This window comes from Schistocerca americana, chromosome 1 (assembly GCF_021461395.2).
Source record: "Schistocerca americana isolate TAMUIC-IGC-003095 chromosome 1, iqSchAmer2.1, whole genome shotgun sequence".
In the NCBI taxonomy this organism is placed as follows: Eukaryota; Metazoa; Arthropoda; class Insecta; order Orthoptera; family Acrididae; genus Schistocerca; species Schistocerca americana.
The window spans coordinates 308,877,969-308,904,186 of NC_060119.1; the positions used below are offsets into that span (position 1 = coordinate 308,877,969).

Genomic DNA, 26,218 nt, shown 5'->3' on the forward strand with positions numbered 1-26,218 from the left:
TGAATTTGCAATAGTCTACCCAGAATTATTTTCATACAACGAGGCTTAAAATTTTAATTCTTTGTTATTCCAAGTATCATGAGACATTTATTTGCCTACCTGGCCATTATTCCTGGCGGAGAAACTACAAATTAAAAAAAACTGCAGGATGCATTGGGTAATCGAACACAGGTTCTCTCCTCTCCAGCGAAAGACCTCGCTTGCTACGGCAGCAGTTCTTTCGTTGAACAGAGCTTACCTTGAGGGTATATAAGTGCCAGTCGTGAAAGTTAGTTTTATAGCAAAATATATGTTTTCGGATCCTACATATGACCAGCTTAGCGCCCGCTGGTTTGCTCGCCTAGACCATATGGTCCGAATAGATTTTTACTGTTTTTCTGTAATCGAATTTTTATGTTATTTACAGACTGCAACATCTTCTAAACTTTTCACGCTAATTAAGGCCGTAGAAGCGTGGTCTTTGCCGAATGTTCTTCTGACCAAAAAGCGATTCTGGTAGTTGGAGTCTGCGGTCTTTGTTAATGGTGCCTTCGAGTTCATGCGTTGATATTTCCAAAATAAACTTTCATCACTTGGCAAATATTTCTTTAGAAGTCAAATGCTAATTTTCAAAAGATTTACCTTTAAATAAGTTTTAATGTAACTAAACATTTTCAAAATATTTTTCACCCACTATTTCACCTTCTCAGGTGTTGAATTTCCAGAAAACACTAAAACACATTATTTTTAATGTCTAACTGAGTAGACAAATACAAACTTTCAGAGATTTAGTTTTTAAAAATGCCTTCATAATGCAATATTTCTATAAAAAATGTCATCCCCATTTTACTCCCTTAGGAACTGAATTTCCGAAAACAGTGAAACACTTTTTTTCTGAAACACTTTTTTTCTTAAATCAAACCGAGAAGCCAAATACAAATTTTCTTACATTCAGCTTTAAAAATTCTTTCGTAATGCAACAGTTTCATAAACATTTTCATCCGCTGTTTCATCCCCTTTTATGGTTTAAATTGCCAAAAAGCAATGAAATACGTATTTTTTTTGTTTGTAACTGAGAAATCAAACACCAGTTTTCATAGATGTGTCTTTAGCAGTTCGTTAACGAAGATTTGTTTTCAGAAAACCTTTCACCCATTCTTTCCTTCCCATAGGTGTTGAATTTCCAAAAACTGCTGAAACAAGTGTTTCTTTATTGCTGACTAAGGAACCAAATATCAAATTTCGCATTCTAGCTTCAAAACTGCGTTAATAACGACATAATTTCAAAAACCCTCTCACCACGTATTTCATCCCTTGCGGATGCAGTTTCGATAAATTCCGCCTTAAGCGATGTCTACTGTAATAGATCAACACCCTCTTCAGATTTCAATTTTCTATCCTTAGCAGTTTGGGCTCGACAGTGGTGAATCAGTCAGTCAGTAAATTGCCTTTCATATGATATATACCGATGTTAAATACTCGGTTTTCAATTTCCTGTCGATCACGTCAACTCGGAGTCAGTGTCGCGAACTTCAGAGGTGGCTTTCTCAAGAGACGGGAAGGAATAGTTCCAAAATTTTGTATATTCTTTCGTTTTATATTGTACACAAGTGACTTGCTAAATATGAGCGGAATACGTTGGCCACGTCTAAGGCCTTCCCCTTGTTAGAGCAGAGCTGGAGACGGGGCGCTAGAGGACGCCGAAGCGATAAACAATGGTGAGACGGCAGCGGCGAGGGCCCGCCGAGTTGATGGCTGTAATCAGCAGCGTAACGGATATCGGCGAGCGCCCGGCGCTGGTGGCTGGTGGGCGCCTCCAGTTATGCGCTAAGTGGTCGTTGTTTTTCATTTCAATTGCGCCCCCCTCCTCCCCCCCCCCCCCACCCTCCCCTTCCCAATCTGGGCGCATCGCGCTCCGCAACTCGCCGCGAGACAACCTGTTTACTGAAGGCCAGCCCTTTCCTTTCCCTGGTATTACGGCCCGCCGCGGCCTGTCCTGGAGAACTGAATTCTCGGCGTAATGGCGGCGTTTCTTGCCGAGTATTTGTTCCCGAGCAGGAAAGTGTTTCTTTGCTTATCTGTCGCCATTAGCTCCAAGCGGGCGTACAATCCCATTAGTGTGCCATCTTTACTTAGGGCCCGAGTGTTCCATGCATCTGACCGTCTCCTGAGGTGCGAGCCGCTCAACATCAGGCACTTTCACAAGTAATCGCTTTTGCCTCGCTAGTGATTCCAATACGAGTATCTCATTAATCAACAATGGCTTTTATTAGATCATCATCGAATCAATCCACGCAATCAAGAGTGTGGTACCATGTTTTGACAGTGTTTCCACGTGACACATTCTAAAAATTTCCGGTAAATGCAAGAAAAATAAGAAAGAAGACTCCGACAGTATGAGTATACAAGATCAGGATAAACGTCTGGGACCTGCCACACTATGACACAATACAGGGTGTTACAAAGAGGTACGGCCAAACTTTCAGGAAACATTCCTCACACACAAAGAAAGAAAATACGTTATGTGTACATGTGTCCGGAAAAGCTTACTTTCCATGGTAGAGCTCATTTTATTATTTCTCTTCAAATCACATTAATCATGGAATTTGTTACAGGAAATGTTCAAAATGTCCTCCGTTAGCGAGGATACATGCATCCACCCTCCGTCGCATGGAATCCCTGATGCTCTGATGCAGCCCTGGAGAATGGCGTATTGTATCACAGCCGTCCACAATACGAGCACGAAGAGTCTCTACATTTGGTACCGGGGTTGCGTAGACAAGAGCTTTCAAATGCCACCATAAATGAAAGTCAAGAGGGTTGAGGTCAGCACAGCGTGGAGGCCATGGAGTTGGTCCGCCTCAACCAATCCATCGGTCACCGAATCTGTTGTTGAGAAGCGTACGAACACTTCGACTGAAATGTGCAGGAGCTCCATCGTGCATGAACCACATGTTGTGTCGTACTTGTAAAGGCACATGATCTAGTAGCACAGGTAGAGTATCCCGTATGAAATCATGATAACGTGCTCCATTGAGCGTAGGTGGACGAAACTAAAATGAGCTATAACATGGAAATTAAGCGTTTCCGGACACATGACCACATAATATCTTTTCTTTATTTGTGTGTGGGGAATGTTTCCTGAAAGTTTGGCCGTACATTTTTGTAACACCCCGTATAAAATGGAACGAACGTGTGATATCAGTAGAAAGAAGTCGAATGTCGAAAATCTTGCGACGGTAGTGAGACTTATTCTATAGTACTGGCCTGGAAACGAATGGAACATCAAGTGATGCCCAAAGGGGAAGAGTAAGTTTTGGGAATCGCCTGTATAGCAGACAACTGAGCACATCGTGCGATGCAAGATATGTTGGACTAACAGGGAGGACGTTCTTGATCGGATACAAGTACATTAAGATACCATCACGCTAGGTAATTACGGCATATTAAAAATAGCTAATCACATGAGATGCTCGAACAATTTAACTCACAGCGCACTACTTGGCTAGACGGATGGATGATTGACACGTGAACAGAATCCGCGGGGCGTTTTGTCGGCGTTTTTCCACGCTCATTTAGACAAAATATGGGCCGATCCTCAATCTCCAACTCAAATAATTCGATACACAAATAGTTGAAATATGATGACACACAGAACAAAGTTTGCACGTTTCGCAGACATGTGGCACACACGACTTCCCTCCACCAGATGTCGACAGATCGTGCAACAGTGGACCCAGCACGTCGCACTAAACGCCAGAAAGAGAGAGACGGCAACAGCTAATCAAGTATAGCTTCAGCTTTTCCTGGGCTCCTCGCTTTTCCTTCCGAAATCTGCAGAAATTCTCCTATGGAACTGAGAGGCTACCTCCGTGAGGAGAAAAGATACGGTTGGGATTTTGGTAGCTTCAGGAATTTTGCTGATAGTATTCGGCTTGGAGCAAAATATTTAATTCCAAATTGTAGTGCTTCTTTTTAGTTGGTAGAAAATTGATCATTTCGTCAGTAAAACAGATGGTAATTAGTTCTTAATTGCCACTTGCCACCATAGTGTTATACGGGCCAAGTGGATAATTTCTGCAACTTTTTCAAGGCAATTATTTATTATGGGCATTATTATCTGAACAAGGCGTATCTTCATACGTACTGACCATTTCTTTCTTAAGCAACTTACACAAATTTTCCTTCCCTGCATAGCGTTACTTTAGAGGAATTCGTTTCTTTTGTGTTTCTTTTGAATGTGATTTGTTATATCTCATGAAAAGATCTATGACTCACATATACTAGAGCACATCGATATTTTTTCTGTGCCTGCTGCAAGATTCAGAAAGTTATGTAATCATTCACGAGCCATCTTGCTATCTTATTTACAACATCAGCGTGTCGTGGAATTCACTCTAGCCACCACTCACGAAATTAAATGCAAATATGTTTAGAACATGACTCTTTAACAGGCTTATAAATATATCTACATCTACATGAATACCCTGCAAATCACATTTAAGTGCCTGGCAGAGGGTTCATCGAACCACTTTCACTATTCTATTTTATTCCAATCTCGTACGAGCTCTGATTTCCTTTATTTTATCGTGGTGATCGTTTCTTCCTATGTAGGTCGGTGTCAACAAAATATTTTCGCATTCTGATGAGAGAGCTGGTGATTGGAATTTCGTGAGAAGATTCCACCACAACGAAAAACGCCTTTCTTTGAATGATGTCCAGCCCAAATCCTGTATCATTTCAGTGACACTCTCTCCCATATTTCACGACAGTACAAAACGTGCTGCCCCTTTTTGAACATAGAACATAAACCTCTCTAGTGACACCTCAGAAACTTAACAAAGAGCAAGTAACCACTTGGCAGCATTTTTGCTCAGTCGATTGCGCCAAACACGTTTTTGCTGCGAGATAGGCAGTGTATAATTACTGCCAGCCGGTAGGTGTCTCATCTGGTTAACATGGTCCGTCATATGAAATCATTTTGATGCAGTATGGAGGAACATTGGATAACGTGCATTATCAACTTTCAGATTTTAAAGCTCCTCAATTGGCCTCGCGAGGCGCAGTGGACCCTGTCCTGGTCTTCCTACAACGGAAAAATTCCTGCCAGTACATGGGATAGAACCCAGGTCCTCCGGAAAACATAACACAGGGCGCTCAGCTATGGAGGTGTACACAGCTAGGAATGTACGCCTCTAAACATTACCTAATAAAAGATCTTTAAATAGTTGATGAGCGACCTGACGAATAATCAGAAAACAGCTTGTAGAATTCAAGAAATGGAGAGACCAAGTTGCTTAGTTACAAAACAAGAGTCACTGTCTCTCACAGAAGTGAAAAGTTCCTTAACGCTGAAAATCTAAAGCATTCTGCTGCGATGCTATTATTTCCAGCGTGAAACGTGATGGGGAGAACGCTGGAACCGACGAAGTATCAATTGTACTTTTTCCTTTTTTTTCATAATACAGCAGCAGAAAGTGAAAAACGAGATAAAAGATTAAGGCCTATCGGCCGGGGACCAATGGAAAAATCTCAAAACTGTGTTGGTTCAAATGGCTCTGAGCACTATGGGACTTAACTTCTAAGGTCATCAGTCCCCTAGAACTTAGAACTACTTAAACCTAACCAACCTAAGGACATCACATAAATGCATGCCCGAGGCAGGATTCGAACCTGTGACCGTAGCGGTTGTGCGGTTCCAGACTCCGGCGCCTAGAACCGCTCGGCCACCACGGCCGGCTCAAAACTGTGTGCGCAAGAACGTGATAGTGGTTGGCATGTTGGGTCTGGAACGGAAGGGGTCTGCGGAGAGGAACGTATCGCGAGAGGATTCCGTTTTCTTGCGGCGTTTCGCTGCGGTTGGAACTGTGGATGGGACTGTAGGGAATACTCGCAATTACGGATGTCCGTGGAGCGTGACGGCGAGACGGTGAGTTGTTTACACAGGGGCGCAAGTAGAGCCTGAAGCTGATGTGGGGCAGTGGGTGTCGGGCCGCCACGAGGCGCCGCAGCGCCGCCGACGCCCGAGTCTCGCCGTGTGCGTCGCGGACAGCGTCTAAAAGCCGAGACTAGATCCCTCGTGAACCGGGTAGTACTGGTTCCATAAACTGATCTCTTACCCTAAAGCAGCAAGGTACAAGTCCCCATTCGACCACGTCAATTTAAATTTCTCACGATTTCTCTAAACCATTTGATGCGAATACCGGGGAAGATGTTTTGCTACTTTGCCATAGACACTCCACTCGCCCACTCTTATCCAACAGAGGTAGATATCATTCTCTTACGTTAGCAACGTCTGCGAAATAGGGGCGTCGCAGGTATCTGCATATGTGCTCAGCTTATCACGTTCCAATGATTGGTTGGACGCAAAAGTACGTCTACGTCTTATCGTGCTCTCATTTTTCTCCACAGTGACTGTAAAACACTAATATAAATCATACTTAATCTGCAAATCTTTTCATTACACAGTTAAATACTTGAATGATGGTACATAAAGTAATACTGGGAAAAGAAATCGACATGCCACTTCCATTTCTACAAATGCATAGACAGATATTTGAAGTGTTTGCACTGCCAAGTTTCCAGTAAAGATTAATAAAGTCACATCCTTCGAACTGCGCATCGTCAAAAGATACACACAAAATGTGTGCCTCTAAGGTTTCATTATATTTGAACATGTTTTAAAACAGATCTGCAGATAATAATCGCTGACCACACAAAATGTGTGCCTCTAAGGTTTCATTATATTTGAACATGTTTTAAAACAGATCTGCAGATAACAATCGCTGACCAAAACCGTATGTCTAACGACCTAACGGGCGGAAATAAAAGAAATTTACCCTGCATTATCTGCATCACCGTTCTATTAGCGACCATGTTGCATCTTGTGATATATCGAAAATAACAAACTTACGTAAATGAACAGTTACAAAGATGTTTTTAGATGTAGTTAACTCAAATGACGCTATACCTCTTACACCGAGTATGATATACTTTTGTACAGAGTGTATTTAACTTAACAATGTGTGTGGAAGGCCTACAGCATCATCTCTGTTAACTACGTCTAAAAACATATTCTTAACTGTTTATGTAAGTTCGTCATTCTCGATGTACACTTTGCCAGGAAATTGTGTATGACGTTTAACATGTGTGAGACTGCACAATTGGACCACAAAAAACCTTTAAATACAAGATCTTCCGAATTCCGCCATTAACTATGTATAGAAATCTACTAAAAATTGCGCCTTTTTATACATTGCAGTGAAGGCAACAGAACAATGCAGACCCTCACACATCAAAAACGAAAATGGCATAGCAAATATAAATAAATGTAAATCGCAACTCGTAGCTGAAAAGTTATTTATATACAAAGTTTTCAAAAGTCGCAGGCCTTCACAACCATTTCTGATGGATAAAATCAGATTATTTATGTGATCTAACAAACTAATGTGTTCTTTACCCTGATCTGATAGATTTCTTGCTATATTGCCTTGGAACCGTTTGAAAACCCGCTGTTGTGAATGTAGTATCCTGTGCTATTTGTGCAGATGCATAAGTTATTACAAAGATGTGTCTACTTGTGTTTATATCATCGCCGCTAGACCAATAGTAAAATCGAAACGTTCTAATTTTCGAACTTTGGACTCAGTTGCCCCGGACCATTCTTCCTTGGACCGAGCGAGGTGGCGCAGTGGTTAGACACTGGACTCGCATTCGGAAAGACGACGGTTCAATCCCGCGTCCGGCCATCCTGATTTAGGTTTTCCGTGATTTCCCTAAATCGCTCCAGGCAAATGCCGGGATGGTTCCTTTCAAAGGGCACGGCCGACTTCCTCCCCCGTCCTTCCCTAAACCGATGAGACCGATGACCTCGCTGTCTGGTCTCCTTCCCCGACCAACCAACCAACCACCACCACCACCATTCTTCCTTGGAACAAAATATTTTATATGTCTTCCTTCAACATCCCTGGCAATTCGTTCCATCATCGCGCAAACAATCTGTACGACTGAGAGATAACGGTGGCCATTTTTTGTAGCACAAAATGATAAATTCTGTCAACAATCTCAAAACTGAAAACAAAACTGAATTTGTACAACTCAAAGTTGTAAGAAATATCTATGCTGTTACGCAGTATGCGATGAAACATCGCTTCAGTATCGCATTAAACTTCCATTTTTAGTTGGCTACAAGTCTGACGATGAAGTGTGTATCAAAATGTACGTTCACGGCTAGTGAAAACTCTGTCGTTACGTCCGTTGACGGAATTTATCCTTCAAAATTTCGTTTAACTCATTGCTAGAGATTCTGAACAGAGCACTGTGGACGCCATAAAAAGAGAAAGTACACTATATGATCAAAAGTATCCGGAGACCTGGCTGAAAACGACTCTCAAGTTCGTGACCCCCTCCATCGGTAATGCTGGAATTCAATATGGTCTTGATGACAGCTTCCACTCTCGCAGGCATACGTTCATTTAGTTGCAGGAAGGTTTCTTGGGGAATGACAGCCCATTCTTCACGCAGTGCTGCAATGAGGAGAGGTATCGATGTCGATCGGCGAGGTCTGGCACGAAATCGGCGTTCCAAAACATCACAAAGGTGTTCTATAGCATTCAGGTCAGGACTCTGGGCAGGCCAGTCCATTACTGGGATGTTATTGTAGTGTAACCACCCAGTCACAGGCCGTGCACTATGAGCAGTTGTTCGATCGTGTTGAAAGATGCAATCGCCATCCCCGAATTGCTCTTCAACAGTGGGAAGCAAGAAGGTGATTAAAACATCAATGTAGGCCTGTGCTGTGGTAGAGCCACGCAAAACAGAAGCGGTGCAAGTGCCCTCCATGAAAAACACGACCGCACCATAATGCCACCGGTTCCGAATTTTACTGTTGGCACTACACACGCTGGGAGATGACGTTCACCGGGCATTCGCCATACCCACACCCTGCTATCGGATCGCCATGCTGTGTACCGTGATTCGTCACTCTACACATCGTTTTCCCACAGTTCAAACGCCCAGAGTTTACGCTCCTTACACCAAGAGAGGCATCGTTTGGTATTTACCGGAGTGATGTGTGGCTTATGAGCAGCCACTCGACCGTGGAATCCAAGTTTTCTCCCTCCCGCCTAACTGTCGTAGTACTTGCATTGGATACTGATGCAGTTTGGAATTCCTGTGTGATGGTCTGGATTGATGTCTGCCTATTATACACTACGACCCTCTTCAACTGTCTGCGGTCACTGTCCGTCAACAGACGAGGTCGGCCTGTACGCTTTTGTGCTGTACGTGTCCCTTCACGTTTCCACTTCACTATCACATGGGAATCTGTGGACCTAGGAATGTTTAGCAGTGTGGAAAACTCTCGTACAGACGCATGACACAAGTGACACCCAATCACGTGACCACATTCGAAGTCCGGGAGTTCCACGTAGTGCCCCATTCTGGCCTCCCACGATGTCTAGTGACTACTAAGGTCGCTGATATGGAGTACCTGGCAGCAGGTGGCAGCACAATGCACCTAATATGAAAACCGTATGTTTATGGGGGTGTCCGGATGCTTTTGGTCACATAGTGTATATTCGCCTCTCCTTGTTGTTGTTTCAGAGAGAAAGTAAGGTCTATACAACACCTAAATATAAGACTTCCAACATTGCAGAGAGGTGGTATCTGTATCACTGAACTGATGTTTTTGACACATCGGTACATGTTGCACGAATACGTAAGACAGACGTCAACATCATCTACGAAATAATTTCGTTTACACGGTTTCTTAAAGTTGACCTATAATTCTTTCAGACAAATAAACAAGAATACTCTCTCAAAATACCGGAATTCATCTAAAACTGGTGTGCGCTTATAAGGCGTCTGTTGCTAAGGACGCCGACCGCTGTGACCGAGCGGTTCTAGGGGCTTCAGCCCGGAACTGCGCTGCTGCTACGGACGCATGTTCGAATCGTGCCTCGGGCATGGATGTGTGTGATGTACTTAGGTTAGTTAGGTTTAAGTAGTTCTATGTCTAGGGGACTGATGACCTCCGATGTTAAGTCCCATAGTGCTCAGAGCCATTTTGTTACTAAGGAGATAGCAGTTCAGAAATGAGCGGCTGAAATTAAACGTTATGGTACTTGTCGTCGAGACAGTACACGTGAAGTTCGTCCCAAAAATGCGCTACAGATGAAAACATCGAAAGAATGCACACTGTGCTTGTAGACGACGAGTTTTAAAAATAGTTTTTACGTACTTCATTCGCTGCCCATAAGAGCTGGGCGAGCCATTTTGAAACTTCCTTCTTTGCAGCGAAATTTCCTTGTTGTCTCGGAATGGGGTATAGGGGTTTCCAACTGCGAATATTTAGCTGGGAATTTCGTGATAATCAAGGAAATTTCTCTAAAATCTTGGTGGGAGCTCGGGAATTGGAAATATTTTAATTTATTTCTAGTGTAATGGGCAACAGTCTTCTTAAAAAAATTAAAATTATCTACGTGTACGTGCCTATGTGTGTTGTGTTTGTACTTGCGTGTTACTGTACGATATGTGTGTGTGTCTGATGTTATAGATATATTAGAAGAAGCAGTATTGTCGTGAAGAATTAAACATTAAAAAACTGTGCGACGATTTGAAAAGAATCCAATTTCTTACCATGTGTGTCACTTAAGTCACCTCCTCAGGCCAACAAGATGCAAGCCGGCCGTAGCGGCCGAGCGGTTCTAGGCGCTTCAGTCCGGAACCACGCGGCTACTACGGTCGCAGGTTCTTCGAATCCTGCCTCGGGCATGGATGCGTGTGATGTCCTTAGGTTAGTTAGGTTTAAGTAGTTCTAAGTCTAGGGGACTGATGACCTCAGATGTAAAGTCCCATAGTGCTTAGAGCCATTGGAACCATTTGAACAAGATGCAACAGTCAAAGCACTGGATAGACGCCGGAGGCTCAGCAATAACAAAAAGTTAAGTACATTTCATCTAACGGGGAAGATCAAGGCTAGGGTTTCTAGGTTCAAATGGCTCTGAGCACTGCGGGACTTAACTTCTGAGTTCATCAGTCCTCTAGAACTTAGAACTACTTAAACCTAAGTAACCTACGGAAATCACACACATCCATGCCCGAGGCAGGATTCGAACCTGCGACCGTAGCGGTCGCGTGGTTCTAGACTGTAGTGCCTAGAACCGCTCGGCCACCCCAGCCGGCAGTGTTTTTAGGCATAAAAAAAATTATAAAGGCCAAAACAATAACTGGAGAACAGCGCGCCAGTCTTCTGGATCTTCTGTGTGGAGAAATACACAAAATGAGGCCGAATTGCAAAGGAAAAAGAACTTTATTTCATAACTACAGTATAATGTCTCTCTTAATAGGTATAACCGAGGAATTTTAAATAAGAATTGTTGAAATTTACACCTTGATTTCCGTATCTGGCAACCTTCTATTCCCACCTACTCCCACATCTAAGAAATTTATGCTTGGAGAACGTTTTGAATTCATCATGAGTTCTTAGTTCAAAAATGGCTCTGAGCACTATGGGACTTAACATCTGAGGTCATCAGTCCCCTAGAACTTAGAACTACCTAAACCTAACTAATCTAAGGACATCACACACATCCATGCCCGAGGCGGGATTCGAACCTGCGACTGTAGCGGCCGCGCGGTTCCAGACTGTAGCGCCTAGAACCGCTCGGCCACTTCGGCCAGCTTGTTTGTAGTGGCCTCGATTGGTAATTTGCAAACTTTCCACACTCGAATTCAGTAATGGAACTGACTCATTCGATGAACGTTGGATGAGGTGTATTAAGCTGGAAAAAAAAAATGTCGAAAGTGTAGTATTGAGTCGGCCGCGGTGGTCTAGCGGTTCTAGGCGCTCAGTCCGGAACCGCGCGACTGCTACGGTCGCAGGTTCGAATCCTGCCTCGGGCATGGATGTGTGTGATGTCCTTAGGTTAGTTAGCTTTAAGTAGTTCTAAGTTCTAGGGGACTGATGACCACAGACGTTAAGTCCCATAGTGCTCAGAGCCATTTTTTTGTAGTATCGATCTACAAAACACAGTTCGCAGGGACAAAAACCTATTTTCGCCACGTACTTTCCACTGGGAACAAAGTGCTTACAGTGACGTAACTGCAGACGCGAATGTGCCTGTTGGTGTGCATCTTGCTTTTCCCAGGCAGAGGAAGGCGAGAGTCTGGCGCGGTAGAGGAGCAGTTAACGGGTAGCCGCGATCCCCTCATTAGCCGGCGGCTGCGCGGGCCACTTAGAGCGGGCGATACACGACCGGAGCACCGACAGCTCCTCCTGCGCGACGTCTTATTACGCCGTATGCACAACCATCATTTTGCGGTCGCCTTCCTGCAACCTGTGATCACTACAGTTATGCCACACCTTAATTATTCGCATAATTGTCAAGAGCTCAACCAGTTATGAATTTCAATAAGACTGTTGCATCTTTAGTGGAAGGGAAGGACGTAGTCTTCGGTGGTTAATGAAATGGCGGCATAGGACAAAAGCAGGCAACAAGAAAGCGTCTTTCCTTGAGTGCCCAGCTTAGCAGTATCGCTTACAAGACCATTACATCGTACGAGCCAAAATTTTCATTAGTTACTGGCTTCTTATTTTCAAACTGGTTAATAAGGCTTCACGGTAATTGTCTAGGGTAAGGTATGTTACTCACGTAGTGGCCGGGGAGAACGAAAGACATGTTTTTATCTGCCACTTAAGATATTAGTACTAACAGACTCTACTCTTCATTCTACAATAACAAGGAGTTGTTCATTCAATATGACTTGACATGGTCGCATATGTGGAGTACGCGATCTTAATTTTTAATATGAAATTTATCTTAATCACACATTTATAAACTGATGACCCGCTTCGACTGCTCAAGTAAACATCTTCACATCATTAAAAGATCGTCAGTGACTAACGCCTCACACGTAGTGCAAGCACGAACTTAGTCATCACTCACTGATTTTAATGATCTGAAGACAGTTACTTGAACAATCGAAATCGGCCGTAATTTTATAAATATTCGCTCAAGCGAAATAAATTGTGAATTTAATATATTCCAGATTACATAGATACTGTCCTCTCGATCTTGCTAGGAGACCTCTTGGTCTTGCCAGGAGTCTGCATGTTCTCATCAGATAAACAGAAAACGTATATTAAGCACTGATAAAGGGAGGACAGAGTGCATTAGTATTCCTCAGACCGCTGTGATTTATCACTGTTGTTATTATCATTCCATTTTCATAGCTGTTGCTAATTAGGCGTCTGTCTTTGTATCAGTATTCTTCTCGAAGTTTCTTCCACTTTATATTGTCGAAGTCATCTTGGACTAGACAGAACAAAATGTTTGTAGTTACAACTTCCTCCTCTGAGCGGTACTGTATAAAACATCTTCAGTTACACAACAGCCCAGAGCACATGCAAAACTAGAGCAGATCCATACTTTCAATTACTCGCACTTGTGTCGAAGGCATTTAAACGTTGTAATTTACTGTACTTTAAATAATAAAAAACAGAGTGACTATTCTTTAACCTTTTCCTGTTTCTATAGACAAAATTTGGGAAGGACCACGAAGCTGTATACCACACCACCTGATGGACTCACCTGATTACCGTTATCATCGTATCAGAAATACAACATACAGAATCATCATGGGCTTTTAAAGAGATTGTAGCCCGCATATACGAGGGATAGTCGTAAGTGCTAATTATCTCTTCCTAAAAATAATGTTACATAATTAATTGCTCGTTTGCTGGTACATGTCTGCAGTGCTGGTGTGTAATGAAATCCTAGTGCCACACTTGCATAGCGCACCTTTGGAAGAGTCAAACCCAAATATTACATACCGTTGTAAACAAGGGATATGCTACCGTAGTTTGTTTCTTTTATTTCCGCCCATGATCACAAAACTGTCAACTTCTTAGACGATCGGTTTCGGCCAGTGATGACCATCTTCTAACATCCGTAGTGGTTTGCGGCTTCAGTTTTCAGAGCCTTTCGTCTCTCTAGTAAGCCAGAGATGAGATCCGAAGGTGGTCATCGCTGACCGAATCCGGCAGTTTAAGGACCTCACAATTTTGTGATCATAGACGGAAATAAAAGAAATTTATTCTGCACTATCTAGATCACTGTTCTATTCGCAACCATGTCGCAGTTTGTGAAATGATACTTTGTTCTCGCTCCTCTAGCGGCGTGCTTCGTTACTGTGGTGTGAGGACTTAAATTTATGCCAGAACCGCGAAAGTGTACCTGTAAACGAACCACTAATTACGTAACTTTATTTTTACGAAGAGAAAATTAGCACTTTATTGCTATCCCTAGCACAATTTAATGTATTTCTACGGAGAGCTTGTGTAATAGTGATGTGTGTACTCTTATATATATATATATTTCAATTATCAGATGTGCCATTTGTATAGTATGGTGTTGACTACATGGAGCGTACAAGAGAAACCATTTTTAAAGAGTCCTCTAAATTTTTCCAAGGGTAGGAATGCCACGTCCGGTGGTTTCGTGTCTACACTGTTTCAATAGCCGCGTCACCGGTGCGTGGCGTGGCGCAACGGTAGCTTTGCATATTGTCCAAATATTTGACAAGGTAATGGCTGCCGTGGCGAGGCAGCAGACGCGGCGCTCTCTCCTCGCTCCTTTCCCTGCGCGCCTTTTCCTCCCGCTTAGGCACGTCCGCGTGTGAGCGTGAGCTGCGCGCAGGCCACCGAACCTGTTATTAGTCCTCGGCTGCAGCACGTGTACGCTTGCTGGGACCACGCCTGCCCGACAGGGACTCCACGTGGCTCAACTTTTCTTACTGAGCTCTGCCGTGAGCCAACGCTGTAGCCTGTCCTTCCACATACGGACATACATCATCAAGAGGAGGTTCATTCTGACAGGATACTGTAGCCCGTCACATCCCCAGCCAAAGAAGGATGGAAGACGTGGGCTTAACGCTCAGTCGACGAGGTGATTAGAAATGGAGAAGAGGTTCGGATCGGGCAAGCAAAAAGGCCGTGCTGTTTCATAGAAACCGGCCTTGCTTTCGCCGCCGGCCGGAGTGGCCGAGCGGTTCTAGGCGCTACAGTCTGGAACCGCGCGACCGCAACGATCGCAGGTTCGAAACCTACCTCTGTCATGGATGTGTGTGATGTCCTTAGGTTAGCTAGGTTTAAGTATGAAACGTCCCCTTTGAACAATTTTTACACGACTGTCCTTAAACTGACACACAATATTTTGTTAGCGCAACGCAATCTGACTTTCAATAATTCGTACAAAAGAATGGGCCCTGACTAACATTAACCTATACCTTTCACAAATCACTTACCTCACAAAAATCTTCGCTGCTCAAGCTACTGCAATACAGCGAGCGCCACTACTGCCAGCTAAATAAAAGATTCAAACTATGGAAGGCACTAACTACTGATAGGGATAGTTAGCAAATGAAAGATATTAATAGAGAACGAACAATGTATTTACCTTGATATCATCACAAGTCATAATATATATATCAGTTCATGACACATTACAAACCTCCGCCATCTCTCTCCCCACATCCACCACTGCTGGCGGCTCACCTCCAACTGCGCAACGCTACGCGCTGTTCACATCCAGCTGCCGCTGCCCAACACTACAATGGCAGACAACAATGAAAACTAGCCACAGACTGCACACAGCACAGCCAGTGATTTTCATATTGAGCGCTACATAACGTTGCCAATAAGAAAACATAAACAGCCTACTTACATAGAGAAAACATAAACAGCCTGAGAAAACATAAACAGCCTACTTACATAGAGAAAACATAAACAGCCTGAGAAAACATAAACAGCCTACTTACATAGCCCCCATGCTCCCCACAAAAATTTTTACAAATGGTGTTGGGCACTGGCCAATACAGATTTGACAAAAATTTTTCTTTTCATAATTACAATAACAAAGAAATCAAATGCACACACTTATTGATACAATCTTGGTCAAAAGCTAAAATTGTCTCACAGTCCATAAAGACAGTCCTTATCGTACATAACAGGAGAATAGCAGTGTTTTTCTCAAAGTCTGAGCAGTAAAAGAAAATGCACACAGAAGTAGTGGATTTCCATGCAGTCTTGAAGAAGTAGTGTTGTCCTTCCAATGGAAAGACAGTGCTGACTCTCGACATGCATGCAGGTAATGGGCCACAACAGAGCAAACCCACAGCAGAGTCAGTCGTAGTTTGGAAGAATATTGGTAGGTAGGTCATCACAGAGCAGACCCACTGTAGTCCTGGTAGAGATTGTGGTATTGGTGGGCCACCAGAGGTGCAGACCCACTGCAGTCCTTGTCGAAATGGCCAGCAGCCATCTGTTGCGATTGTGCAGGTGCACATTCACCATCGAAGAGTCTTGCGGAGAATATAGCAAGTCCATAAACCACCACTTGTGCACTCACAAAGTTTTTGAAATTGTCCTTAGAACCAGCAATGCTGTTATCCAGTCCCTTGCTGAGTTATTAACACACGTGCAGACACTATCAGTCCCTACTTCTCACATATTGTCCACATACTATGACCAACAGAAACGTGTGCAGTGAAAAGTTACTTAATTTGAAGAACTGGTAACAATTACAATTTTATAACATGAGAATACAATAACAAAGGTACAAAACACATCATTAAAAACATAACAATACAGAGAACATTTGTAGTACAAGCTTTACAAAAGAATCGAACTATGGAAGGCACTAACTACTGATAGGGATAGTTAGCAAATGAAAGATATTAATAGAGAACGAACAATGTATTTACCTTGATATCATCACAAGTCATAATATATATATCAGTTCATGACACATTACAAACCTCCGCCATCTCTCTCCCCACATCCACCACTGCTGGCGGCTCACCTCCAACTGCGCAACGCTACGCGCTGTTCACATCCAGCTGCCGCTGCCCAACACTACAATGGCAGACAACAATGAAAACTAGCCACAGACTGCACACAGCACAGCCAGTGATTTTCATATTGAGCGCTACATAACGTTGCCAATAAGAAAACATAAACAGCCTACTTACATAGAGAAAACATAAACAGCCTGAGAAAACATAAACAGCCTACTTACATAGAGAAAACATAAACAGCCTGAGAAAACATAAACAGCCTACTTACAAGTAGTTCTAAGTTCTAGGGGACTGATGACCTCAGAAGTTAAGTCCCATAGTGCTCAGAGCCATTTGAACCATTTTTTTGGCCTGTAATTATCGTATGACAACGAATTTTATCCACCAGGTGCAAATGTGGCGATGTGAATGCCAGATACACGTACACAAAAGTTTCCTTATGTGACAGATTAGGAATGGGGCGTGGGCAGAAAAGGCTAAATAAATGATTGTTTGGTTGGTTGATTTGGGGGAAGGAACCAAACAGTGAGGTCATCGGTCCCATCGGATTAGGGAAGGATGGGGAAGGAACTCGGCCCTTTCAAAGAAAACGTCCCGGCATTTGCCTGAACCGACTTAGGGAAATCACAGGAAACCTAAATCAGGATGGCCAGACGCCGGTTTGAACCGTCGTCCTCCCGAATACGAGTCCACTGTGCTAACCACACCGCTATCTCACTCGCTCAAACAAACGAGAAGGGCATAATGTTGATAATATTTTAACAGCCGCTTTCAAAATTTTTTCAATATAATGACCGGAGACGTCGACGAGGTGCTATACAGCGCCAGATTTGCGTCTTGTGACCAAACCTGGAACTATCTTTCTTTTTTTTTTTTTCAGCGCAAATTGGTTCTGCATTGATAGATAAGCATATCTACCAAGTATCGTACAGTTACGGTGATGCCGTCCTACTTCATAAGGTAACGTGAGATGCGTTCCCTTCCTCCTATCATTTATAAAGGAATTTTCCTTCCACTATACCCTGATGCAACAAAAGTTATTGGATAGCGATCTGTACATATACATATGGCGATACTATCGCACACACAAGATATAGAAGGGAAGTATATTGGCGGAGCTATCATTTGCACTCTGATGAGTCATGAAAAATTTCCGACGTGATCGTGGCCGCACGACACGGAATGGCAGTTGAAGCTAGACGCATGGAACATTCTACTTCGTAAATCGTTGGGGAATTCCATATTCCGATATCCACAGTGTCAAGAGTGTAACGAGAGTACGAAGTTTCAGGCATTACCTCTCATCACAGTTAATATAGTGGCCGACGGCTTTCACTTGACTATCAAGGAGAGTGACATTTATGAAAAGTTGGCAGTGCTAATAAAGGAGCAACTCTGCATGAAATAACTGCAGAAAACAATGTGGCGCGTACGACGAACGTATCCATTAGGACAGCGCGGCGAAATTTGGAGTTATTGGACTATGGCAGCAGACGGTCGACACGAATGCTTTTGCTAATAGCACGACATCGTCTGCAGCGCTTCTCCTGGGCTCGTAACCCTATCGGTTGCAACTGGAAAACCGTGACCTGGTCAGACGAGTCCCAATTTCGTTTGGCAAGAGCTAATGATAGGGTTCGAGTGTGTACCCCGAAGCCGTGGACTCAAGTTGTGAACAAGGCGCTGTGCAAGCTGGTGGCGGCTCGGTAATGGTGTGGGCTGTGTTTACGTGGAATGGACTGGGTCATCTAGTCCGATTATTGACTGTAAATGGTTAAGTTCAGCTACATGGAGACCATTTGTAGCCATTCATGGACTTCATCTTCCCAAACAACGATGTCACAGTTGTTCGCGATTCCTTTGAAGAACATTTTGAGCAATTCGAGCGAATGACTCGGCCACACAGATCGCCTGATATGAATCCCATCGAAAATTTATGGTACATAATCGTGAGGTCAGTTCATGCAGAACATCCTGCACCGCAACACTTCCGCAATTGGGGAAGGCTATAGAGGCAGCATGGCACAATAATTCTGTAGGGGGCTTCCAGCGACTTGCTGAGCCCATGCCACGTCGAGCTGCTGAGGAGGTCGGACACGAAATTAGGACGTATTCGTGACTTCTCTCACCTCAGTGTATAACGACCTGGTACCATCACCAAACATAACAAGACAACTGAGAACAGTCTCACACGAAACGGACGACGTAACAGAAAGCAATGCAGTTAGATGTATTGTTTTGTCTAATATTGGACTATTTTTGTCATGAAGACGAAGAAAATAAAATATGATGTATCTCATGTTTTAATTTCATTTCGTGTACAGTTCATTTAATAAACATGGAGACAAATCACTCTCATCTACAACGAATCTGAACAAATCATTCATTTCATAACAAAAGTATCACATGTTAATTTTTCCTACTACTACATGCGAAAATTTTATTTTAGTATAACATATACTCTGCACCAATTGCTGCAATTCTCATTTTTAATTTCACTAATTTATATCTGAAACCAATTCACACAGTATATCAATATAGCACAGAGAAAATATCCAGGGGAAGTTAAAACCAATTCATGTTCTTCAAAAAATATATTCTTGTGGCTAAAAATATACACTGATATATTCATTCTTCAATTTCTAAAAAATTCTTTGTTTAATGTAAATAATTTGAAATATGTGTTGATAAAGATGAAGCTTTGTATCGACATTTGTATCTCATTGTAGTTAAATGTATTTCAATACAATAAAAAGCTTCTACTTCAAAATACTTGGCGTAGTCGTTAAGGACAGATGTAGGGCAAAATTGCGAAAATTCGAATTCTTTTATTGCCTAATTTATTAGATTGATTCTTTGAGAATAACATTGCAAAATTTCATAAGTGAATTCTGGCTAGAAATATGTTTTGGAAAAGTCTATTTGGGCGTCTGCAACTAACACGACCTCTCTTTCGATGCTGTGATCCAAACTTCCTCTACGCTAGAAATGTTTTGCGCGTTAATTTTTCTTTCACACAGTCGGAACGAACTGCAAATGAGTCTAGAAGGCTGTGAGAAAGATTATCTTTGCTTGTTTCTTTATTTACGATGTAGGTTTTTTTTAAATAGTACAGGCTACAAACTAATTTCAGTTTTTAATTTTGCATATCATAACCTGTTCTGCTCGAAATGGGTCGTCCCTATTGACGCATATTCAAAAAAGTGAGGAAATATCGAATTTCACGTGTAAACGGTACAGGTTATTTAAATAACAGTGTTATAGACGCTGCTCATAAGTGTGAAGAGCAACTTTCGACAAAGTCACTGACTTCATCTACGAAGAAAATGAGTGAAAAAACTGATGATGCGGTATACAGTACCAAAGACGAATTTTGCAGTGGATTTAGGTTAGAAATATTTGTCCATATGATTTATGCTTCGTGTGCACGTGGTAAATGTGGTTCATAGCGCCTTCGACTGTATGATGAAAGTAACAGAATTGGCATTGTAAGTAATATACATATCTTGGGAAAAGTTTGTACGTATGATGTTAGTTCAAGACTTCTGCTCTCCATGGGAAGATTTATGAGGTGAACAAAATTATTTTACGCCGTGAGATGCTTAGGTGTAGGCAGAGAATGCGCAAATTTGTTTTGTGGCTTGATGAACATGTCTGCACTAGTTACTAGATTCACTGATTACATCAGAATACTCCTCAGTGCCCTTGAAGGTGAGTACAACGAGCACATGAAAGTAGGTGTTGAGGAAGTTGTAGGTATTAACAATGAAGGGGAAGAAGGACACTGTTTAACGAAGACAGATCTATGTGTCTCTTGTGATGGAGTCTGGATGAAGAGAGGCCATACATCACTTCTCAGTGTATCGTCTGTTATTGGTGTGGGTACAGGGATAATCTGAGACTTACAAGTAATCACCAAAGATTGCTCTCAGTGTGACAGAAGAAAGAACAATAATGGCAGTAAAGAAGAAAGGTGGCAGCAAGAACACAAAAAAGTATGCAGCAAGAATTACCGGGGTTCAAATGGTGGGATGGACACAGGTGGGATGGAACTAATATTTCAAAGTTTAGTTGAACAATATGACGAAGCAGAAAGGGGAAGATATTATTCCAGGAAGACGAGGAAGATAGTGAAGGTTAAGGATGTGAACAGAATTAGTCGCTAGAGGTATAGCAATATTGTCAAAAATTGAAAAAACTTTAAATGTGAACTGCCGTAAAATGACTTACTTTTGAGCTATAATGTACCTTTTCTCAGAAACTATAAAAGGTAACATTCTGAAATCTGGCATAGTTCTTAAGAATTACGTACTGAATTATTCTGTGCGGAACTTCTCCGTTATCTTTTCTCTGAGAAAAGTTCTCCTTTAAAATTTGAGAAAAATAGAGCAGTCTCGGGTAACACAAAACTGTCAAATTAATTCCAAAGCAACTATGAGCTTAAACAAAAGTCTGTTCCATACGTTTTATTAGCCTCTTATGCAAATGTAAACAGTGAAATTCCAGGTTTATTGCTTGATTAGTTTACGAGAAAATGCAAATTATAGAAACAATGACAATTAAAAATTCAAACCCTTATAAAATGTATGTCGATGGGGATTTTCAAACAAAAATTGCGCAAACCATCAAGCATTATGTTGTACATAATAGTCTCAAGTTTTACTGTTTTAGCTGTAAGAATTTTGGAAGTATATATGTTTAAGTACAAGGATGTATTTTGCCCTACATCTGTCCTTCCGACAGTAGAATGACATTCCAGATAACATCAGCATTAATGTTTCACTATGTCTTCTCTAAATCCCTCAACGCAGAGCTGGGACGGATCATTCAATAAAGACACGATTAATTGTATCCTCGTTTTGTTTCTGATTTTATAACACCAGAAATATTTGCAATATATATATATTTTCGGGTGTTAGAACACCAAAAACTAAAACGAAGAAATGATTTTTGTGTGCACATCGTACCGTCCCTGTAACCGCTGTGCCAGGTGGCAGCAACTGTTGCAGCCGGAACAATAATCATCGGAAGAATTCCCGAAACCCTCCTACTGTACCAGTTACTAAATAATTTTTATTAGTCATTTTCAACGAATTGTCCATCGTCATTTATGCTGTTGTTGTTGTGGTCTTTAGTCCTGAGACTGGTTTGATGCAGCTCTCCATGCTGCTCTGTCCTCTGCAAGCTGCTTCATCTCCCAGTAAGTACTGCAGCCTACATCCTTCTGAATCTGCTTAGTGTATTCATCTCTGTCTTCCTCTACGATTTTTACCCTCCACGCTGTCCTCCAATACTAAACTGGTGATCCCTTAATATCTCAGAACATGTTCTACCAACCGACCCCTTCTTCTAGTCAAGGTGTGCCACAAATTTCTCTTCTCCCCAATTCTATTCAATACCTCCTGATTAGTTACGTGATCTACCCATCTAATATTAAGCAATCTTCTGTAGCACCACATTTCGAAAGCTTCCATTCTCTTCTTCTCCAAACTATTTATCATCCACGTTTCACTTCCATCTATGGCCACACTCCAAACAAATACTTTCAGAAACGACTTCCTGACACTTAAATCAATACTCAATGTTAACAAATTTCTCTTCTTCAGAAACACATTCCTTGCCACTGCGAGTCTACATTTTATATCCTCTCTACTTCGACCATCATCAGCTATTTTGCTCCCCAAATAGCAAAACTCATTTGCTACTTTAAGCGTCTCATTTCCTAATCTAATTCCCTCAGCATCACCTGATTTACTTCGACTACATTCCATTATCCTCGTTTTGCTTTTGTTGATGTTCATCTTATATCCTCCTTTCAAGATACTGTCCATTCCGTTCAACTGCTCTTCCAAGTCCTTTGCTGTCTCTGACAGAATTACAATGCCATCGGCGAACCTTAAAGTTTTTATTTCTTCTCCATGGATTTTAATACCTACTTCGAATTTTTCTTTTATTTCCTTTACTGCTAGCTCAATATACAGATTGAATAACATCGGGGAGAGGCTAAAACCCTGTCTTACTCCCTTCCCAACCACTGCTTCCCTTTCATGCCCCTCGACTCTTTTAACTGCCATCTGTTTTCTGTACAAATTGTAAATAGCCTTTCGCTCCCTGTATTTTACCCCTGCCACCTTTAGAATTTGAAAGAGAGTATTCCAGCCAACATTGTCAAAAGCTTTCTCTAAGTCTACAAATGCGAGAAACGTAGGTTTGCCTTTTCTTAATCTAGCTTCTAAGATAAGCTGTAGGGTCAGTATTGCCTCACGTGTTCCAACATTTCTACAGAATCCAAACTGATCTTTCTCGAGGTCGGCTTCTACCAGTTTTATCGTCATATATAGGATAACTGAAAAATATTAATTATACCAAAATGGTGAAACTAATGTCACTTTTTCGCCCACAAAACCAAGACAAAAGCGTGCGATTTTTGACGATATCACAAAACGGTTATATATTCCAAAGGCGATTTCAGTTCAGAGTGCCGGAATTAATTTCCGATCAGAATCGTGTGTACTATTCTCAAGTCACGTTTTCCACAATTTGAAAAAATACGTTTTCGAGAAAAACACGTTTAGAATTTTCGGTTACATGATCTGTAGTTAAGTTAAAATACCTCCAGTCAGCGATCCCTGTATCATACAGCAATCCTTCCGATCCAAAAGGAGGCCCTCCTCCATCTCCTTCGTGATCATGATCACCTCTTTGGCAGCTTTTGTCATCCACTGCTCTTCCCGCTCGATACGCTTTTCATCCGGGTGTTTGCATAATGCAACAGGGTGGTCCATGCTCAAGATCGAGCACGTTCATTATTTACGTAATGACTGTTAGGCCGTTGTTAAAATCACGTGCTGCCACACTGGCCGCAATGTTCACTATTTTTTCCTACTGCTAATCGTTTTCGGAGGCACTTCCTCACAAATGGCCATGTAACTCGATAACATACTTTCTGGCGAGCAGTGCAATAAAATAAACATCCCAATGAACATTTTAAGCGAAAGAAAGAAAAATAATATTTTGAAATTGCCAAAGAGAGCTACACTATTAATTGCTAGTTTGTTAAGCTTGCAGCAACTTCGTTACCTGGTCACACTGTTTGGCACAGTGTATTTCGTTGTTCTTTTTATGTTCCTTTCTTGCATCATCATCATCATCATCATTTAAGACTGATTATGCCTTTTCAGCGTTCAGTCTGGAGCATAGTCCCCCTTATAAAATTCCTCCATGATCCCCTATTCAGTGCTAACATTGGTGCCTCTTCTGATGTTAAGCCGATTACTTCAAAACCATTATTAACCGTATCCAGATACCTTCTCTTTGTTGTTGTTTTTGGGGGAAGGAGACCAGACAGCGAGGTCATCGGTCTCATCAGTCGTACAGATTATTTGCGCGATGATGGAACGAATTGCCAGGGATGTTGAAGGAAGACATATAAAATATTTTGTTCCAAGGAAGAATGGTGGTGGTGGTGGTTGGTTGGTTGGTCGGGGAAGGAGACCAGACAGCGAGGTCATCGGTCTCATCGGTTTAGGGAAGGACGGGGGAGGAAGTCGGCCGTGCCCTTTGAAAAGAACCATCCCGGCATTTGCCTGGAGCGATTTAGGGAAATCACGGAAAACCTAAATCAGGATGGGCGGACGCGGGATTGAACCGTCGTCCTCCCGAATGCGAGTCCAGCGTCTAACCACTGCGCCACCTCGCTCGGTTTCCTTCTCCTTGGTCTATCCCGACTCCTCCTACTTTCTACTTCTACTCTTGGGTAACCTTGCTTCTCCCATGCGTGTTACACGACCCCACAAACTAAGCCTGTTCGCCCTGACTGCTACATCTATAGAGTTCATTCCCAGTTTTTCTTTGATTTCCTCATTGTGGACACCCTCCTGCATTGTTCTCATCTACTAGTACCTGCAATCATCCTCGCTACTTTCATATCCGTAACCTCAACCTTATTGATAAGGTAACCTGAATCCACCCAGATTTCGCTCCCATACAACAAAGTTGGTCGAAAGATTGAGTGGTGAACAGATAAATTAGTCTTGGTACTGACTTCCTTCTTGCAGATGAGAGTAGATCGTAGCTGAGCGCTCACTGCGTTAGCTTTGCTACACCTCTCTTGCAGTTCTTTCACTATGTTCCCATCCTGTGAGAATATGCATCCTAAGTACTTGAAACCGTCCACATGTTCTAACTTTGTTCCTCCTATTTGGCACTCAATCCGTTACATCTCTTTCCCACTGACATTACTTTCGTTTTGGAGATGCTAATCTTCATACCATAGTCCTTACATTTCTGATCTAGCTCTGAAATATTACTTTGCAAACTTTCAATTGAGTGTGCCACCACAACTAAGTCATCCGCATATGCGAGACTGTTTATTTTGTGTTCACATATCTTAATCTCACCCAGCCAGTCTATTGTTTTCAACATATGATCCATAAATAGTATGAACAACAGTGCAGACAGGTTGCAGCCTTGTCTTACCCCTGAAACTACTCTGAACCACGAGCTCAATTTACCGTCAACTCTAACTGCTGCCTGACTATCTATGTAAAGACGTATAATTGCTTGCAAAAGTTTGCCTCCTATTCCATAATCTCGTTGAACAGACAATAACTTCCTCCTAGGAACCCGGTCATATGCCTTTTCTAGATCTATAAAGCACAGACACAATTCCCTGTTCCACCCGTAACACTTCTCCATTATTTGCCGTAAGCTAAAGATCTGGTCCTGACAACCTCTAAAAGGCTAAACCCACACTGCAGATGGACACAAAAAATGTTATTCGTTCGCAACATTAATCAATTCATATATCATTTAGGATTTTGATTTCTCTTCTTTAATACAATGCCATGACACTGTATTTGTTTACGTCTCTTACAGAATCGAATTTTATCCGTAAAAATTTACAGTGATCATTTATTGCGTGCTTTCGCTATTGATATTTCAAACACGTCTGACATTTTCTTGTAGAATCATACATACTTATTTTAGAGTTGCTAAGTTTTCATTTGATGACGCTGTGCATATAAGAAAGGCAGGACTCTTGTTCTTTAAAAATTCGTGTTGTTTTCAGACGATCTGACTGCTGAGACTCAGGAAGAGGATGCATCTTTGACATTTCGACGAGTAAGGAAGAGATATCGACGATTCTGACATCGCTGAACTCAAAACAGGGAGGTAAGCAACAGCTTCACCGTTTGCCTCTCTCTCTCCCTTATTGCAAACATTAACGTCATAATCGTAAGTTTCTAATAGAATATGCGTTTATTAATACATCCTGTCGCCACTGTGGGGTGAAAAATCTTTGGAGTAATTTTTAATTGCATGATGTAATTTGATGGATGTTGAAAGTTTTTATATTTTGAGCCATCATCGATGAATCCGG

At 42.1% G+C, this 26,218-nt stretch overlaps 1 protein-coding gene across 1 annotated transcript in view; it reads left to right on the forward strand.

Annotated features, from left to right (window-relative positions):
• The window catches only part of LOC124545826 (serine proteinase stubble), a 742,896-nt gene that overhangs the window by 22,940 nt on the left and 693,738 nt on the right, over positions 1-26,218 (forward strand). The window contains exon 2 of the mRNA XM_047124815.1: positions 25,907-26,010. The gene's annotated coding sequence lies outside the window, so the exon portion shown is untranslated. The remainder of the gene's footprint in view (positions 1-25,906; positions 26,011-26,218) is intronic.